Here is an 18,521-nt window from a genome sequence, read left to right on the forward strand (position 1 = left end):
AGGAAATTAGACTACGATTCCTTTAATACCCCTTCATTCATGTAACCCTTGCAATCTAAATTAAATGAAGTTTTAAGTAAATGTATACAAAAATTAAAATACAATATTTAAATTACCTTTCAAATAATATAATATAATTTCATATCTTAAATCAGCATTTAATATCAATCCAACCTTTAACCCTAGTTATCTATCATAATTTTCTACTTGCAACCATAACCTAATTTAGCCTTATTACTAACCCAATAGAAGAATGTTCTTAGTTATTTATTCAACTTCATAAAATCAAATTTAAAATGTTTAATAAAATATTTAAATATCAAGTATCCCATAAGAACAATGAAACTAAAAATAAACTTTGACATATTACTTCTAACAATATCCCTAACATAGTTAAACCTATCCCTTACTTCACTTTCATTTTTAAAATAATTAAATATTTAAAATGAAAAAATTCTTACAACATTATTAAAAAAATTAAAATACTAGGAAAAATAATAACTTAAATGAAAAACTATCTAAAACATTCAAATACTAACTACTTATCTTACCATTAACTAATCACCTACTAACCCATAACACTTCCTACTAACTAACTAATTTAAAACTAAACATAATAATTAAAGTCTAAACATCACCTCCTTTGCTAAATTTCTTACTATTACTAACCTTAATTAACTACCAAACTAATCTTAACTAACTACTAACCAAACCTTAATTAACTACTAACAAAAACTTAACTAACTACTAACAAATCTAAACTAATTCCTAACTAACCCTTACTCCATCTCCCACTTGTCATTCCCTTTATGACATGGGTGGTCTCCAAGAGATTACCTTGCTGCCCAAGGTAGAAAGTCCTTCGTCCTCCTTTGAATGTATGTCATCACATGGGATTTAAAGGACATGTGATGGGTTCATTTTAAACTTAGTTAAAATTTTATGAGTTTACAAAGTCATGTTTTTATAAAAGGATTTATCTCTTCTACATAAATGCAGTGCCACTTTTTGAGGGAAGGAGAGAAAAGTAAGTGGGTGGAGGTGACATGAGTGAGGAATATTCTAAGACATGAGAGAGTAAGTGGGGGAAGCAGTTAAGGTAAAGTTTATTAAGTAGGGACTTTTGTGGAGAGGACAATTTTCAATACGAGACTTGTATTGATTTATTTTTTAAATTTGGAATTTGAAAAGAATTATAGGGATTATCTTTTTAAGAATATTCTCTATTACCTTTATTTTGGATGGATTAAATTGTGCTTCATGTATTATATAGAGAGCATTTTGGTTCTCAAATAGATGAAAATTTTGTGATTTCTTTTCTCTTCAAAGTGCTAAATTTTTCATACAAATTTTAACATGATAAGGTTTAATAAAAAAATTTGTTCATTTTCTTTGGTGGATTATAGGAATAGTTTTTATTTTTGGATGTTATATTTTGTATTCATATTAGGAGGAATTTTATATGGTTACATAAACAATGCAATATAAAGTAACATTCCTTCGAATCAAAATTCCTCTAACACATAACCATAATCAAATTGAATAGCTTAATACAACTTCAATTTCTATAACACAATTGATCATTTTACATTTAGGACTGAATTTTAAAGGGTATGAAAAGTTTTACAAGAACTTTTTTTTTTTTAAATCAACAATGGGCTAGCCTATATATATAAACCTAATTCCAAGACTCAATCGGGAAAGAATCAGGGAACAAAACCCGATATCATTATTGTTACATATATAGAATTAAAAATCAATTATGAAACACAATGCTTTCTATATATATAGATATACCTGATTCAAAGACTCAGTTGGGAAAGAATTAGGGAACAAAACCTGATAACATTATTGTTACATATATAGAATTAAAAATCAATTGTGAAACACTATACTTTTTCTTTCATCCTATACCAATCAATTTTCAAGGTATTTACTATGAAATCTATTTAACATGTTCTCAACTTTTACTATCAAATTTTATACATTAGGATCATATTTCCCCCTTATTATAATAACAGCTACATTAGGAAGATTGTAATCTAATAGATCCAATAGACAACCAACTTTCTTTTTTTAAAGCATATAACAAGATTCAATGAAATCACCACAAGGAGAAGTCTCAAAGACTATGAACTCAAGAACAATATGACAAATATGAATCCAATATTGCTCCATATCAAGGTACTATCCAAGCACTCTACAAATTTACATAAAAATGACCATGGAGAGCTCACCTCCCAACCAAGGCCTTGATGTGAGGCCACTTCCCAAGCTTAATAGAACAAAAATTGACCATGTGACATTCAAATAATCACAATGACATCAAAAAATAAATTCCATCCAAGGTTTGCTCATCAAGTTCCATATTGAACCATGACTACGGAGAAGGTGGATTTTTTAAGGTAGGAGATGTCAGTCATGAACACAAATCATATACCTCTTCTTCCTTGGCACTCTTATCTTTGTCTTCTTGTTCTGGCTCATCTTCATATTTCTCTTCATCACCTTCCTCTTCATCATCACTAATCTCCTCTGCTTCTCCTGCTGCACTTGTTTCTCCAACACCAAACTTCTTCTTTATTTTCTTTACTAACTTTTCCTTCTTTACTACTGTGGTTGTCTTGAGTTTGGTAACCACTCTTGATTTGACAGTGTCATATGCCCCAAATGCCTTTGCAATTTTGTCCATTTCCTCTACAAGTAATGTTGTGATGGCTACAGAAGCTTGGTCAACATCAAGCTCATATCCCAATGGTCTAAGCCATCTTTCTCTTGGAAGGATTGCTTGGATGTAAGTAGAATCAATGTCAACTAGAAAGTATATGTCATTTACATGCTTTTCTACCAGTGAAATTGGTATCCTCATTCTTTTCTTCATTGCATTCTTGAAATCATCAAAATAGATAGACATTTGATCATCAAAGCTATCTCCTATATGTGCAATGAAATCATTTATTTGATCAACAATTATTTTGTTCTGACTCCAGTTGACTTTTCCAAATGAAGGGAATTCCTTCATCACATAAAAGAACATGCAAACTAGCACTGACCCAAATTTACATTTTGCTCCCTTGGACTTTCTAATAGCTCCAAGATTTTCATTAATCTGTTGCAACATGAGCTCTGTAAGGTCATAGGTCTGGTCTTTCTTTACAATCTTATATACCACACCCACTGCTATGCAGGGTACACTATTCAACTTGCTGGACTGATAAAATTTGTGTGATATGATTCTCACAGAAAAGTCTAGAAGTGGATCATTTATGGTGTCTATGGTCATGCCTTTGTTATTCCACTTTGCTCATGTGTTCTTCTCAGTTGTTTCCTTTTTGTCACTTCTCAATGTCTTTGGCCGATATAGGGTTGGAAACCTATGACGGGCTATGAACCATTTTCTTGGTAATCTTGATTGGTCCTTGCTCTAACCAAAATGTTTCATCATGGATTCTACTAAGTATTATGTGTATCCACTCAGTTTTGAATACAATTGGAAAAACTAAGGCTTTGGTTAAACCCTTCTTCTCTATGATAGAAAAATCATCTTTCAATATACCCTTATCATAGATTTTTTCAAAGGCATTAAAGATTTCCAAGTCTCCTATGTCTCCTATTTTGCAGTTGTAACACTTTCACACATCTTGAACGATAACAACCTTTTTAGGGATGGCAAATAGGGCATCAACGGGACCATTTTTATATGCAACTTTTGGGATTGGCCTGAATTCAGGTTGCTTAACCTCATTACTGACAAGTTGAATCTCATGGCTCACTTTTCCTTGGGTTGACTTTGAACTAGATGCCATTTTAAACTAAACTAGGGTTTGACGTTTAAAATAAACTTCACAAATTGTACAACTCGATACCTAAAGGAAATACCTAGTTGGATTCTTAAGATCGCTTGGGTAGATGTTGAATCATTGCAAATCACTGATTGAATGCTTGAAAAATTGCTCAATCATGCTCCTAGCAATTGCTCTTTGTTTGAATGACTCAAAATAATCAATTTTTACTTTTAAGCAACTCAAAAACCTTGCATTTAATGCATTTTTGTACCTTCACCTGTCACTCGACTTCCAAAGGTTTTTCAACTCGGCATCCACTCAGTAGCTATTCTTACTCAGCATCTACTAACTTTGTTAGTAACTCGGCCACCACTGCAATTTTTACTCTACTTCCACTTGACTTCTTAACTCGACATCCAAAGCAGTTTCACTTGGCAACCAAAGACAGCTTGGATTTGTCTTAGCATCTTATCTCATGCAAATTTATACTTTGTAGTGATTCATCACAGTTTAGGGCTGATGTATGATACCTCCTTATATGTATCAGCCCCATAAGCTCATCTTGTGATTAGTTGGATGAGATATGATCACTTGACCTCGTGGGTGAAGTGACCCTTCCATTAGATGTACTTGGTCCATCCTTTTTCTACCATGTCTTCTTTACATTTTTTCTGATGTGTGCCTCCTCGTCAACCTTTTCTTTGCCCTTATTTACTTTAGTCTTAGGTGCCTTGGCCTTTGTTGGACAATTCCTGCTGACATGTCCAATTTTCAAGCAACTGAAGAAAGTAGTTTGGTTCAACCATTTTTTATAGTTCCCCTTGAAATGTGTTCTTATGCAATTCTGGGGTATGTAACCATACTCTTGATAATAGTGATAGCTTTGCCTTGTATTATAGTCCCAATTGTAATGGTATACATAGTTGTCCCTTTTTGCATGCTGATTTGGTGTCCACATAGGCTTTGATCTGCATTCAAAGGCTCTATGTCCATACTTCTTACAATTATGGCAATGTCCATCAAATCTTTGTGTCCTTGTGACTTTAGACCTATAGTCTTGTGTCATATGTCCTTACATGTTGCACTTGTGATAGTAACCCTTACTTTTGGGTTTGTTTGGCTTATTGATCCTTCTACTCCTGCAAACATTAGTAGTATGTCCCTTTTTATTACAGAAATGACAAATGGGTTTAGAATTCGTACCTTTGTCACTTCTTTGCTCAGCACTCTTTCATGATTCCCCAACTTCGGTGCTGATGTATCCAAGTATTGATGTATCATGGGCTAATCTTTGGGATTTCAGCAACTATTCAAAGTACTTGATAGCTTACCTTGATTTGTTGAGATTCTCCGCTATTTCTTTTTCTCTATTCAATTCATTTTGTAGTTGTTCATTTTGCATCCTCAAAGTAGAGATCTCAATATCTTTCATATTCAATTCATGATGAAGATTCATCAGTTGGACTAGTGTATCCATCTGCATGTTTGAGATCCTTGTTAATTCAGTACATTTTTCTTCAAGTTTTTTTGCAAGATTTCTTTTGTCATCTTTCATCATGACTCTATCCTCAACTACTCTTTTCTTTTTTCAGTGATTTCACATAGCATCATGGCCTATGATTCATGCTCTATCTTAAGAGTTATTATCTCTTCTACTTGAATTCTATTTTTCTCCATAAGTTCTACTATTACTGCATCAAATTCTTTGGAATATCCTTTGGAAAATACTTATGTGGTGTCAATCTCCATGTAGTGAATATCATTTTCAGCTATAGCTATTTCCTTCCTTCTTTTTAAGGATTTTCTTAATTCCTCTCTAGCTTCCTCTACCTTGTGTAAAGCGAGATGCACATCTATCACCTGGTTCTCAATGATCTTTCCAAGTTTGAAAACGTCCATCTTCAGATCTTTTCCTCCAAGCTATTAGGCTTCTTCTTGAGAGAACTCGGCTATGATACCAATTGTTGGAATGTCTTAATGGGAAGAATGCTTCTGAGAGGGGGGGTGAATCAGAAGTACTAGCATTTTAACCACTTTTAGACCCTTAATAACATATAACTGAAATTAACATGCATGCATATAAACATTAAACAATCATGAGAAACAAACATGCATCACCACATAACACTTGAGATTTTGGTAAACCAAAAACCCTCCAAGAATAAGAAGGTAAAACTAGGGTGGGGATGATACCCACAAAATTACTACAGCAATTGATTTCAACCACTTCTGATGGTTTTCCCTATTAAAGGCCTACCTTGTTAAAGGCTACAACACATTGTTAAATGTGACCCTATTAAAGGATTTCTACACCCTGTTAGGAGTGTGCCTTGTTAGAGGACTTAAGAACATTCAACTTAGAATGCCACCCTGTTAAAGGATTTACATAAGGTTGTTAAACCTACCCAAGTCCATGGGATTTCCAAGTTCCTAATACAATTGTGAGAGAGTATTAGAATAATACACCTGATCTAATGCAATCTCTGATGTTGATCTTAGGTACTTGTTCTGCTCTTACTATTAACTGATCTCTGTTAGATCTGATCTGTTGATTGTGTTCCTTGTTCTATTCTGATCAACTGGATGTGTAAATGATGTCCTTTCCTCTAAATCTTTGACACCAATGTTCTGCAACATCCTTAATAGGCTCTACTTTTCCTTCTTCTCATGATTCCTTTCTCCTCTCTGTGTTCATTGGTGTCAAGACTCCCTTATAAAGATTAGTGGTCTGTCATGCATCCTTGATTCAAATGTTCCCACTCAAACCCTTAAAATTCATCTATCGGCTGCATGCAGTTTCTAATTTTCTGATTGGTTGCATGAGGATCGCATAGGTGATTGTGAGGATTTGATCTTATCCTTTTATCTTGTTAATGAGTCATGCATAACCATTTTTCATCTTGGCTTCCGATTGCACAAGCTTTTATGTTGATCCTACATTGCTCAGTACACAAAGTAATACTGATGCTCGGCACCATCTATTCTAGATTGCTCGGCATCTACTGTAGTTTTCTGCATTGCTCGGCTTCTACTAATTCCTAAATTACTCAGCTCATATAGGATTATAGTGTCACTCAGCACCTATTGAATTCTAGCTTTTCTTGGCACCTATTTGACTTATTCTTTGCTTAGCTCCTATTGGATCCTGAGTCAATCAACACATGTTGAGTTCTATATAGCTCAACATATACTATAATGTCTTGTGTTCAGTAGCAACTATAGTTTTCTCAACACTATCTATGACTCAGCACATAAAGAAATTCTAGCTCGGCTTCCATTGCGTACTTGGCATGTATAGTGAAAATGGTTAAGTGTGTTGACACTCATTTTTCAATCTTACTTATCGATCAACATGCACTAATTTGGAGTCCAAATAAAGCCCTTCTCCCATACATGGACACTTCTACCCTATTCAAGATTGAGTAATGCGAATAAAAACTTAACAATTTTTCCCACAAAAAAAAAGGAAAACATGAAAGAAACAACAAATAGAAACTCACAAATACCCATCCCTCACATGTTACAACATAAACATGAAATACACACATGCAAGAGATCTAGATAAGAAAGCAATGAACAATTCATGAAGAATGTAGCCATGAAGAATCCTACCTTTACAAAGGTTATGGAAATGGAGTTTTGAGATGAGCTAAATCCTTCTTCCTCTTCATTTCTATGCTTGACTTTCTATAAATGTAGAGAATGGGTCAACAAAGTTCAACTCTCAAAATGACTACTAAATAGACTTCTAAACTCACCCACCTAAAATGGCAATAACTCCATACTTGAGTTAAGCCTTCTAGCATCTTCCCACTTGATCCTACCATCAATACAACCTTTTAGGAGAAGTGTAAACTTGACTAACCTCATGGAGATGTTCAATTTTCACACTAAAGAGAAAATGGGATATCTAAGAGGTCATAAAATTCAACAAAAAGATTTGGAAGGGTGGAAAATGTTTTCAATCCATACACATAACCCTTAGGCACTTGGATTACACTAAATTTGGCCTCTAGGATCATTTTAGGACCTATATAATTGGCTTAAAATATTTGATCTTTTTAAAACCCTAAGAATGTAACCTTTCCACTAAACCCAAATTAGGGTAACTAATCTACGTTACCAACTAATTAGTCTTAGATTACTAACATAATCAATCTTTGGATAATGGGTTATATTGTCAATTGTAATCAACATGATGATACACATATACATATTACGAGTATCAAGTGACACCATAAGATTCATTGTTATGTAACATTCAACACCTTACAAAATATAGAATGATGCACATTCAAATTATGATACAAATAAAACACTTGACAACGAGATTCAAATTACTCTATTGGATTTAACCTTAGTCTTATAATTTGCACATAGGGTCAATTATCAATTCTCTGATAAATTCCATGGTTAATTATCATGTACACCTAATTCAAATATTAGTATTTTGATAAAATTACATTCATATATTTAAACCAAATTGCATAATCACATTGATCAAAACATTGAACTTTCATTTAAATAACCTTTTTTCTAATTTTCACACATATTTGATCATTACTAATCTCATAATTGAATCACCATAACATATTCATCAGTTTGGATTAAAATATTAAAATAATAATCATGAAGAAGACATATAACCAAACATCATAACATCATCAATAAGGAATAATGTGTTGGGACTAAAAATTGCATGGTCAATTTTGAGTACCATTGAGAAATTAAGCCCTATAAATTCTGTTTAATGCCTATGTACCCAGTTGTCAGTCTAAGGCCTACGAGGTGTTTAATTGTTCTAACACCTTGCATTTAGTATGTCCATATGTTTCATGAAGTTAAAATGCAATTCTGAGCCATTTCGTGAAGTCCCATTTTGAGTATTTGTCAAAGCTGCATTTTCACCCAAGTGTCAAACAACGACAAGAGACCTTGTTTGCATCTAAATATCTCGCATCCAGTAGTGTTTCATGACTCACCACTTTGGAAATATCTAGTGTCCATACCTAAGAACCTATGTTTCATATTTTGAGTCATTTTGAGTCCATTTGACTAGGTTTTGAATCCCTCAAAGTTGGTACTTTACTATTTTCATGCTTTTGCAATTTGCACACAATTCTTGGAAGCCATGTTTGATGAGTTATAATTTTGACCCAGTTGACCCAAATGAGAAAATTCCTTTTGTGTTACATTTTAGAGGTTAGATAATTCCTGTGTTTCAATTTTGAGCTTATGAAGAATCCATTTGATTAGTTTTCAAACGCAATTCCAATAGGAATTTCTAACTTTTTACTGGTGTCAAAAGTGCAGATTTTTTGGGACCCCTATTTGGGACTTTATAACTCCTGATCTATGATAGGTGAGATCAAATGGATTGTACCCCTATGTTTTACTCTAAAAATACTTTAAGTGTGCCAATTTCCATGTCATGACGAATCCGTTTGCACACCTTTCCAAGTCAATTCCATTCAAAAAAATTGTTTTATGTCAGTGCTTTTAATTTGCACTCTGAGTAGCCCACTTTGACTGCTCACTATTTGCGCCCAATTATTCATCATGAGCCCAAAATTATAGATTCATACTCTCCTCATGGAAGAGAACCAATGCCCCAATTTTTGTCTTCCCAAGTGTCTGTTTGCCCAGTTTTTGAAGCCAAATCCGAACTCAATTTATTGCTTTCTAACATGTTTTTTGCAGATAGTTATGAAAGGTCAACTTTGATAGCCAATGTCTTTTGACTGAGAATTTGTCATGAGACAAGATTTGATAGGCTAGGAGTATGTAGAAGAAAGAATTAGTGGGTTAGATTACAGAGCACAATCAATTGTTTGGATCAGTTTTTAAAGCCGATCAAAGGACCCTCTAGCATCAAAATGATAGTGTGCAGATCAATGGTGAAATGAGTTTTAAATGATCAATCAATGCTCAAATTCAAGTTTAATTAGTATCAAATTGATCAATAGGTTACTTTGCAATGTCAGTCGCCTGAAAACGAAAAAAAAAAATTTGTCAAGCCACCATGTGACTTGACTCATATGATTCAATACATGGCATATATAAGAGAAACATGTTGATATCCAAGGGTTCAATGTGTATCACAAGAATATACTAATAAAGATTGTTGTGACAATTACTTATCTCCAATGAACATGAGATATCTTGCCCTAAAGCATCATTTTCCTCGTAGTATCAATTCAGTGGAATGAGAAAGCAAGGTACATGGATTATTCTCTACAACCTTTGGCATAATGATCAGGGTGAATGTGAACTGGATTTTGAAACAATTACATATGGCATTCAGCTTAGAGGTGCAAACAAGGATCAAAAGATGATAGACATGGTTAAAGCTCATCCAAATTCTAAACATTACCTCACTTACAATCACTCCTTGCAAAGTTATGCTTCCATTCTATATTTCTGACGTCATGCTAGATTCAAAAATCATATTACATGGGAAAGATGTGCAACATCATAATTTGGTGAATAATTTAATTAATACTCAAGAAGTTACATACAAGCCTCAAGAAGCATTTGATATTAATCATGAAGTTGTAATCTTAATGTAGGGAATTCACACCATGCAAGGAAGACTCCACACATGGGAGTTGAAAGAAGAGCCCTTCACTCCAGTCTAAAACGCAGGAATAGAATGCCCACACTGGTAGAGGTAGGCATCACAAGCATTTCAAAAGCTACAAGTATAATGAAGATAGGCATCGGCAGTATATAAGAGAAACCCATGCCTTTTAAGAAGAACTCACACCAATAAAAAGTGCAGACCAATGTAAGATCAAACCATTGATTACCAGGAAAAGGAAGCCGCCTTTTAAGAAGTCCCACATATATGAGAAGGAACCTGCACTCAAAAAGTAGGGGAGCCATTTGGGAATTAGCGGCAGATGAGGGTAGTTTTTGGTTGCAATAGAGAGTCCAAGTTGCTAGAAGGACTGTTGAAATTAGGAAAAAGCATGTCATAGGTATTTCCTTGTAACAAAGACAAGGAAATTAAAGTGAAACTCACGTCTAGCAAAAAGAAGAAGCCCACGGCATGGGCAAAGGACAACACTAAGCAAGAGTAGCCAAGGTACCAAGAGCAAAGGAACCATTTTCCAGTGTAGGGGAACCTTAGAAATCTCATGCAAAAGGGTGAGGACAAGTAAAATATGTAGGTCTTGATTCAAAAAGGGTTTCTTTTTAAAGAAAGATGCCAAAGATCAGGCATAAGTAGTCGGTTAATGTTGAAGGAAGAAGTTTCCAGGGCCATCTAGCCCACATAAAGGCAAGCCCATGTTAAAACAATTTGAAGCCCTATGCATATGAAGACATCGCAATATCCCACATTGCCCGTGGGGTGGGAATTTCAATAGTTTAAATATAATCCAACACACTATGCATTGCGTCTAAAGAAAGATGCCTTTTGAAAGGATGTGGCATGCGTAGGTGGGTCTCGGTCAACCAGGTTGGATGATGATGTCAACCAAATTTTCAACAAAAGAACAGGAATGATGACATGGTAGGAAATGAGCTCAAAAGAAGGAGATCACGACACATGGTGGATCGTGTGGTCGTCATTAAGTCATCAAATAGAAGATGTAGGGAAGTTAATGTCACGACTTGACGAATGTCTAGGTGGCAAGATGACATGGCGCTGATGTGGCACAAAGGAGGTTGGTTAGAAAAGTGACCAAAATCTAGTGGTTGCCATGTCGCCATCGAAAAAAGGTGAGAAATTCTGGCAATCGCCATGACAACTTGCCAAAAAATTCAAGAATCTAGTGTAGTTTGAATGTGGGTCCCACCCAAGATCATTGACCAATCTAAATGTGACATGTGGCACCTAGTTGTATATGCCCAAGCCAATTAGAAGATGACACGTGTCATAAGGTTGGTCAAACTAGCTTTGACCCAAACTGAAAAGACAAGAAAATTTCCAAAGTTTCAAATTAAAATTTTATTTTACTCCCTCTCAAAAGCACGTGCAGATGATTTTAAATAAAACTAGAGATTATTCTATAGTTTTGACTTTTTAAAAGGGATAATTTTTTGCAATTTTAGTGCCTTGAAAGCCATGAGTAGAGACCTGATCTTCAAATGGTCGTAACTAGAGCAATTTTTATCAAAAATGGGTGCTCCAATATACCACCAAAACTAGAACGAGCTAAATTTTCCATTTTTGAGGTCAATTTTTGCACCGGTGCTCACCAGTTTAGTCTGTAGGCCAATTTTTGATTTGTAGGGCATTGGCAGCAGAACAAGAAGATTTGATTATTGATCATCAAAAGTGGTTAAAGGGTAGATTTGAAGACCTTTTGAAGCCTAAATGTGGTAAAATAAGCTGGAAAAGATTATATTGCATTCTAGAGATTACATTGTAACTGGTTTTTGACTTTTACCATGAATTCATTTTAAAACCAAAATCAGTTACATTCTTTCATCATCAAGTTTCTAAGATATTTGATGCCTTTGAGAGGTAAAATGAAAGGATTTGATTCTGAAGAAAGAGACTAGAGAGAGTATTTTCATGGAAAAGAGAGGGAATTTCAAGTGGACACATGTCAGTTGCAGAGAAAATTTGGGAATCCCTTCTTCCTATATCTTTCTCATTCTTTCTCTTTGTATAGGTTCCAATTTTTTGGAGAAAATTTGCACATTACTATGATACCAGGTTTTGGCTCCAGTCTTGATGTATTCTCAATACTATGACACCATTCTTTCAACATAATTTTATTGTATGAACAGCATTAGGAAGGATAATATAGATAGTTCAAATCTATTAGGTTTTTTTATGTTTAAATTTCATGCATATGAATGTATTATTTCAAAGAAATTAATACAAAGAACAACAGGTTGAGTTTCATCTTGAATCTTGTCTCCTTGATCAATGATCTTCAATGTTTTATAATCTTTGAATAGAGAGCTTAGGTTGTAACTGTAGTCCCTTAAGGTTGTATGTTATTTCAGTGTTGCTTATAACTCAAGGGGTTATGTAAATGCTTCAAGGAAATCAATAGGGTTACAAGTTTGTTGATAGGGATATCATGTAAGAATGATGTTTGGATTGAGCGTAGATGTCTATTTACAAGTTAAATGGATAGATCATATATCTAAATATATAAATAAGTATCAGATATCCATATGTATGCATTTTGATTCATGGATTTTCCCAATGGATTAGGCACTAGTCAGCTACACGATCATTGGGTCTTACTACTGCATATTTGAGATTTTGTTGAATCAGCATCATTAATCAAACATGCTTTTCCCTTTCATGTTGAAGAACCTAAATGTGATGCCCTCACTCAGCTTATGAACTCCATGTTTTTGCATTTAGCTACTGCAGATTTATGTCATTCCATAAGTCATTAGGAGATATAAGGGCTTTTATCTACTTTAATTGATTCTCAAATATGTTTTTGCACCAGTACCATATCAATTGAATCTGAGGTCTACCCTCCTCGGTTTTGTAGAGCCTAAAGTGAAGAAGGGTCAAGCCTTATAGTTGGCCCAGTGTCTGAAGTGATGTGTTGAAGATGGGAGTTAGCTACCCCTAGATGTGTCATATTCTCATTAAGGTAATTGGAAATGCATAACATTTTCAAACACCAACATACTGAACTATCTGAATGCATATAACCTAATCATCAAGGTACTATAATTAACATTGTCACAATATGGTGAAACATCTTGTATCATTGTTAGTGCAAATTAATGTTTAAAAATTCAAGATAATGTAGTAAGTCTCGAATCACAGAGTATTAAAACATGAACTTATCAACTGATTTCAATTTCCATTAGGACACCTAAACCATAAAATGTTAATTCATATCAATTCGAATCTCCTATAAAATTTTTAACATTAAAAAAAAAATTTAAATAAGTATTTATGAGGAGGGGTCTTACATCCTCACCCACTAGACTTTGACTCCCTCCTAGAAGTCATACAACTAAGACATTTATCCCAGGATAGAACTTGTTTGGGCTTATTCCAAAATTTACTCCAATATAAAAAGAATGATTAATAATTCACATACATACTCAAGGATCATAACATAATTACCTAATTATCCTTATGAAAAGAAAGTTCAACCCATACTCCGATATGGGCATGTTTTCCTAGGGTCAAACACTTCCCACAACATATAGGTCACACATATATAACATAATGAATTTTTATAAATATTCTTATAGAGTTTCTAATAGCAATAATGATACCATAAGATGTTCTCAATTATACATACTCATTCATCAGGGTAAAAATTGTATGAGACTCCCTTAAATGAGGTTTCTTATTATGCAACTTGGATCTTTATTCAAGGTTAATCACTTTCACTCTAAATTTTCCATCATGTATCACTTCTTAATAGTACACTAACAAGTCTATAGCTACACATGCACTAATCAAAAATTCCATTAGGTTAACTCACAACCTTAGCTAGTTTATAACGAGTTGCAATCCATTACTCATAATAATTAATAGATAATCACTAGTCCTATCCTCAAAGCCCTAGGTGAGGGTGGGGCAAAAATATTCTCACTAATAACCCCATATCTTAATTCTATACATCTATGTGATTGTCAGTGATCCCTTTGGTAGGCCCATCATATGTCACTTTTCCAACAATATTCACAAAATGTTGCCTTGAAATTTAAATTCAAAATCAAGGATGAAATATCCAACACAAAAGTATGAAACAAAATAAATAAAGAGTGGCCACAATATTAAAATTTTAATCTAGAAATAAAGCTATGTCCTAGAGGCAAAAAATAGAATTATCAATAATAAATTTGGCTAAACAACCCCTATTACATCATTGGCAGGAAAGAAAGGGAAAAAATATCAAAATATGAAATCATTCAAATAAGGAAATAAATCAATTGCTAAAAAAAAATTAATTACTGCGATATTGCGGTCATACTAGGGTTTTTGAGGGAAAGGAAAAATCTTAGATCTTCCAAATACATTGCATGGAACTTGCATTAAGTTAAGATGGTTTTCTAAAGACCATATTGCTAAAATTATGATTGATCCCACATACTAACTATATAGCAATCTTTATTGACATCACACTGTGATTAGGCTTTACCATACTGAGGAGTGTTTCTAGACTAGAACCCCATCGTAGCGTGCAAATATAAAGATAATCAAGATGTATTTCCTTTCATCCTCTTATTGTTATATGGGTCTCCTTTTAAAGAATTGAAACATTTGGGGACATTATCGATAGAAGAGTTGTACTCTGAGTTGCAGTTATACTACCAATCACTTATCCTCAATCAACTATAATTACAAACTAGGGCATCTATTCACAATTTATCTTAGGCCAAATTAACCAAAATACACAAACTAAAGTTTCACTTATCAATCTTACCAAATTTGGTATGATCATGTATACCTATATATATCATTTTCCTATATTATTTCATTGGTTACACAAGTTTTAATTATCATCTAAGGATGCACTGAATGTTGGTGTTCGTATCAATAATTCATATTTTGTTTCTTCTAATCATAAATAACTTATGGATTCATCCTTAGGTTGTAGGTTTGCAACCAGTTAGGTATACAACCATTATTAGGATGTTGACAGTGTTTACTTATTCACTCTTACAACTATCTCCTTACTGATGGTATAGATCATCATTACTATTCTTATCATGCTTCAAGGCTTGTAATCCCCTTATCACTTAACCCTAAAACTTGAACCTTTATTTTGTATTAGGTTGATAATATCATCACGACTTTACTTTCACTATATTATAGGGTTATAATTGATCCAATAATTTCAATGTTAGGGTGTAATAGTATTCACTTTGTAGCTATAATTTAGTAGAACTAATGCTTATACAATAATCCTGCTAACAATTGATGCACATAACACTGACTAAGAAATTTTCATTTTTTTTCTTACTAGTTCTACACTTTATGTTACATACATCTCATCATTAAGTTACATTCTTACCATCCAATTTGATCCCTTAGGACTCAATAAGAATATTTTACTTAGTTTCACCCATTCTTAGTCATGTCCACCCCTTTGACTGGGCTTTCACACTTAGCAACATTTTCTCACCTAGGTCCTATTTGAATCCAATTTGTAAAAACAAATCAGCAACTCTTGCTAACCCCTTCTAACCTATATCTAGACATGCCTCATCAACTAGTCTAAGTGCTTATTCTTCAATGGTTTGCCTAAGACCATTTAAAAGATAAAATTTAAATAGGGAGAAAGAAAAAAACCTAGGTGTTCCAGCACCATTCTCCCCCTGTCACAACAAAGAAAACCAACCACTAGTGGAAATGAGGTCTAATCTAATACCCAACTTTTTAAAGTCATCTTCATCCACCCTAGTGGCCTTTGTCTTAGGTTTATCTCTCTATTTCACCAGGTTCTCCATGTATACTTAGTGTTTTGTCTTCTTCTTCACCCTTGAATTCAATACTGCCTCTTCTTGTAGGTTGGGCTTTAGAAGTACATTGAGGTCCTTGGCATCTTTCTTCATTTCTGAGATGTTCTCATGTCCTCCTACATCAGGCCCTTTGTATTTGACTAAACCTTGGATATTAAAAATAGGTGAGATAGAGAACTCCTTAGGAAGGTCTAGTTTATATGCATTTTGTCAATATTTTCCTTGAACTTTGCAAGGTCCTATCCTCCTAATGTGCAACTTGTTTGGAACTTTCTTCTTCATCCTTGTTTTTTTTAAATGATCCATCACCAATTCTCTAATTTTAAATTGTAGATCCATCCTCTTTGTATCCACATTAGCCTTCAATCTTTTATTAGCTTCTAGGAGTAATTTCTTCTTAACCTACTCATGTATCTCCTTCATGAACCGTGCAAAGTCATCAACATGGCCACTTACCCCTTTCTGGTCTCTAAATTCACATACACTTCTAGGATGTAGGACATGTACTACCTCAAATGGACTATTTCTTGTGGTTATGTTGACACTATTATTGTAGGAAAATTCTGCTTGAGGTGTCATTTGATCCCATACCTAACTATATTACTTAGTTAAACACCTTAGCAAGTTTCCAAGTACCCTATTTATCACCTCAATTTGACCATCAGCATGAGGGTGATAGGCTGATCCAAAAGCCAAGTTTGTTCTAAATATTTTCCATAAGGTCTTCCAAAAATGACCGATAAACTTCACATCCCTATTTGACACTATGCTTCTAGGTAACCCATGGATTATGACTATCCTGTTGAAGGAAAAATGAGCAACGTCACTAGCATCATAGGTAGTTTTGCATGATATAAAATGACTCATTTTAATGAATTTATCTACCACTAAAAATATATTATCCAATCCAATACTTGTCTTAAGTAAACCCACTACAAAATCCATGCTCATTCCCAAGGTTTATTAGGAGTAGGTAAAGGTTGATATAAACCAATATTAGCAGCAATGCCTTTATCTTTTTGACATACTCCACATACCTTCTAACATCTTTTTGCATCTTAGGCCAATAGTAGAACCTTTGCACCAATTCAAAGGTCTTGTTTAACCCAAAATGTCCACTCAAACTGCCATTGTGCTTCTCTTGGATCAGGTTCTCCCTCATTGAGCCCCTAGGGACACATAGCTAATTTTCTTTGAACAATTGTCCATTTTGTAAGGTTTAGTTAGCATATTTACCATGAAAATGATTCTTAAACTCTACACATACCTTGTAAGCTTCTACAAAATCCTCATCACCCTCATAGAGGGTCTTGAACTCTTCTATACCAATACTTTTTCTTTGTACCTCCTTAACTATGAGTAGCCTTCTACTTAATGCATTTGGAACCTTGTTACACTATCCTTTCTTATGTTTCATGGTGAAGGTGTAGGCCTACAAGAACTCCATCCACTTGATGTGTCTTAGGTTGAGCTTCTCTTGAGTATTAATAAAACTAAGGGCTTGATTGTTAGTGAACACCACAAACTCCTTAGGTAACAAGTATTGTCTCTACTTTATAATGGCTTGCACTAATGCATAAAGTTATAGATCATAAGATGAATACCTAGATTTAGCTTCATTCAACCTTTTAGTGAAGAAAGCCACTAATCTTCCCTCTTGATTCAATACTTCTCCAACTTCTATGTTGCTAGCATCACACTCCACTATGAAGGGATTTTTAAAAACTAGGTAGCTTTAGGATGGTTTGGGTGGTCACTTCCTTCTTCAACTTCTCAAAAGATTCAAATGTATTCTTTATCCACTTGAACTAAGTCTTGTGTCCACCTTTTATGGTATCCAAAATGGGTGCACATATCTCACTAATCTTCCTCACAAACTTCCTATAGAACTGAGCCAAACCATGGAAACTACTTACTTTAGTCCCTATCCTAGGTGTTGGCTAGTTTAGTATGGCTTCCACCTTATCTAGATCCATCTTGATGTCTCCTTGTGACACCACAAATCCTAGGTATACTAGTTCTTGTGTCAAGAAATTTCTCTTCTCCAAATTGATGGTTAACTTCTCCTCTTGTAGCCTCCTCAATACCAACTCAAGATGTTTTATGTGCTCTTCCTTGGTCCTACTAAAGATGAGAATGTCATCTAGGTAGACCACTACAAACCTACGTATGTTGTCTTTCAATACCTCATTCATCAATCTTATTAATGTGTTATGTGCATTGGTGAGTCCAAATGACATTACTAACCACTCATAAAAACCTTTTATGGTTTTAAGAGATGACTTAAACTCATCCCCTTCTTTCATCCTAATATGGTGATAACCA

Source organism: Cupressus sempervirens, chromosome 4 (assembly GCF_028749045.1).
Source record: "Cupressus sempervirens isolate cs-2001-9-10 chromosome 4, ASM2874904v1, whole genome shotgun sequence".
Taxonomy (NCBI): Eukaryota; Viridiplantae; Streptophyta; class Pinopsida; order Cupressales; family Cupressaceae; genus Cupressus; species Cupressus sempervirens.